The sequence below is a fragment of the Artemia sp. Qi Xiang Cuo genome, chromosome 1 (assembly GCF_049724085.1).
Source record: "Artemia sp. Qi Xiang Cuo chromosome 1, ASM4972408v1, whole genome shotgun sequence".
NCBI lineage: Eukaryota > Metazoa > Arthropoda > Branchiopoda > Anostraca > Artemiidae > Artemia > Artemia sp. Qi Xiang Cuo.
The window spans coordinates 40434808-40437913 of NC_142794.1; positions in this window are offsets into that span (position 1 = coordinate 40434808).

The window sequence follows — 3106 nt, forward strand, 5'->3', positions numbered from 1 at the left end:
TTGCAGCGGGATTATTCCCAAAAGCCTGGAAAACTGCTCATGTGGTCCCTGTTCCAAAGGCAGAGTCTGACCTTACTAATGTAGGATCATATTGTTCAATAGGTCTGCTGTCTTGCGTAGGTAAAGTTTATGAAAGCGTCATTAATAAGACCCCTTACCAATACCTTCAGTCACATCTGTTGTTGGCAGACACGCAATACGGTTTTCGCAGAAAACTGTCAACGCTAGAATGTTTGATTGCACAGTATGAAGAGCGGCTTGAGCTCCTTTCTCAGGGACAATATATTCTCCTTCTCTCCTTTGACATTGCAAAAGCCTTTGATCGTGTATGGCACAAGGGACTTTTTTGTAAACTGAAAGTCTTTGGAATTCATGGTTGACTATTTGACGTGCTTGCTGACTTTCTTCGTCAACGATCGTTGCAAGTTGTCTTCGATAGCTTCATATAAAAAAAAAAAACAGTTTTATTAGGAGTCCCACAAAAAAGTATTCTTGGGCCAACTCTTTTCTTGGTGTTCATAAACGACCTAGGGGACAACCTTGTGAAAAAACCTCACCACTTTACGGATGACACAACAACAAAAACATCAATCGTAAAAGACAAAGATCCCAGTGAACCCCACAAGGAGCTTCAGGCTGGCCTGGTGAAAATTGAGGTGTGGGCAGATACATGGCTTGTAAGTTTTAAGACATCGAAAACGAAAGAGCTCCTAATTCTTGAGGCGTGTAATATGAGGGCTCATCCTGATTTCCTCTTCAAAGGAGAGATAATAACGCGAGTTGATACACTGCGCCTACTTGGAGTTAATTTCTCTTCGGATCTCTCATAGACTGAGCATCTCATTAAAATTAGATCCTCTTGCAACAAGAAATTAGGAGTTATCCTAAGAGGCAAAAGTCTTCTTTTGCCTCATGGAACATGCATGAACATGCACGTCCTCTCTTCGCTGGTGCACCAAAAAGCCACATCGCTCCACTCCAACATATTCAAAATAGAGCAGTGCGTGCAGCAACCTCTGGCAACACGAAATCTAAAACCCCACGGCTGATCTAGGAACGTCTCGATGTGGCGTCCATGTCAGTTTTCTATAGTACTTATATTACGCTCCATCGGAGGAGCTATCGAAGCTTATTCCTGATCGAGAAAAGCCCTTGCGATCAACTCGCCGAAGTACAGCTCGTTACGACTACCTTAAGCATGGTACTACCTGGCAAGAATATCTGAAAACGAGTTTCAGCCGGCAGTCGGTTGCCATGTGGAATAGATTGCCGGCAGAGGTAATCCCGAAAAATCCTTCCCTTGACGCGTTCAAGAGAAAATATAACAAGTACCCCAGTGCTAAAAAATGAGGTAACTACCAAGACTAGCGGAAAATCATCATTTATGTTGTAGCCATGAAGCCTTTAATAAAAAAAAGGGTTGTAAGTTATGCCCTGGGGCCATATAAGGTTTTTATAGAAAGCGCTGTTGTACAAACTTCAGAAAGGGCTCATTCGATTGGAAATTGAAAGGGCTAGTGCCCTCTCTAATATTCAAAAGTGATTGAAGGGCAACTAACCCCTTTCTCACGACCACCATTTTCCCAAACACATCCAATCAAAATTTTGAGATAGCCATTTTCTTCCACATAGTTTAAAGTTCTGGAAATTAGGTCTTTGAGGATGACAACCCCCTAATCCCCAAGCACAAACCTCAGGGCAAGGGTTGTAAGCTATGCCCTGGGGCATATTAGGTTTTTATAGAAAGTTTTGTCGTAGAAACTTCAAAAAGCCTCATTCGATTGGAAATTGAATGGGCTAGTGCCATACTTAATAGTCGAAAGTGATTGGAGGGCAGCTAACCCTCCTCTCACGCCCATTATTTCCCCCGAACACATTCAATCAACATTTTGAGATAGCCATTTTGTTCATGAAAGGTCCAAAAATAAGGCCTTTGAGGATGATCAAACCCCCACCGCCCCCAGGGCAAATTTTGTAAGTTACGCCCTTGGGGCATATAAGGTTTTTATAGAAAGTGTTGTCGTAAAAGTTTAAAAAAAAGCTAATTCAATTGGGAATTGAGAGGGCTAGTGCCCTTATGAATAGTCAAAAGCGATCGGAGGGTGAGTGCCCCCCCCCCACGCCCATCATTTTCCCTAGCACTTCTAATCAACATTTTGATATAGCCATTTTGTTAAACGTAGCTTGGTAGATTATTTGATTCAGTTTTTGCTCATTTTTGGTTTAGTGGAATTCTGTACTTTTTTTTGAAAAACTTATGTGTGGTAAAAGTTTTTTTTTAATTAATCACTAGAAAAAGTGGGAATGCCTTACTTATGGAATGATGGTCTTGGTTCCCGTGATCTACCAATAGATTTAGAAAACAATGTACGATTTACCTTAGAGGGTTCAGAAATTCAGTATTGGCAAGTGCTGGTTTTAAATTCTACAACACTGAATCATTATAATCAGGGTAAACCTAGTTTTGGAGAGGAAGTTTATTTTAAATTTAATTTACCGGCTATGATTTTATGTCAATGGATTCAGCTTAGGGCGAATTGCCTTCCAATCCAGAGCAGGCAAAAGGTGTTCGACAAAGAGATAGTTGATTATGAAGAGCGATATGAGTCTTCTTTGTAAAGATGAGGACAAAGATTTGGACCATTTTCTCCAGAAGTGCCCGTTGCTCTATGATTTAAGGGAAAAATACTTACATGGGATTGTTTTCCTGCTTCCTGGTATTTTACGAAGTAGTAATCCAACCACAATATTTCGTGTTGGTGTGTACATAGATAAAAGCTTAGAAAGAAGGAAACGTTAATACAATTAATTATTATATAGAATTACAATTATATTCTCACTAAATTACGATTAGGTATTTTTTCGCTATATATTATGTTTCTGTGTGTTTTGTAATTTGTTCTGTTGTGATTATTTAATTTTTCACAAATTTTTGTGTGTATGTAAGCTCTTGGGCTTTTGAAATACACGATCTATCTATCTATCTATCTATCTATCTATCTATCTATATGGATTGGGTTTGATCTCAAAAGCCGTAAATCCGACAGAGACCCGTTGGTTAAGTAAATTTCCAAAATACATGTGTGTATTTTGGATATTTACTTAA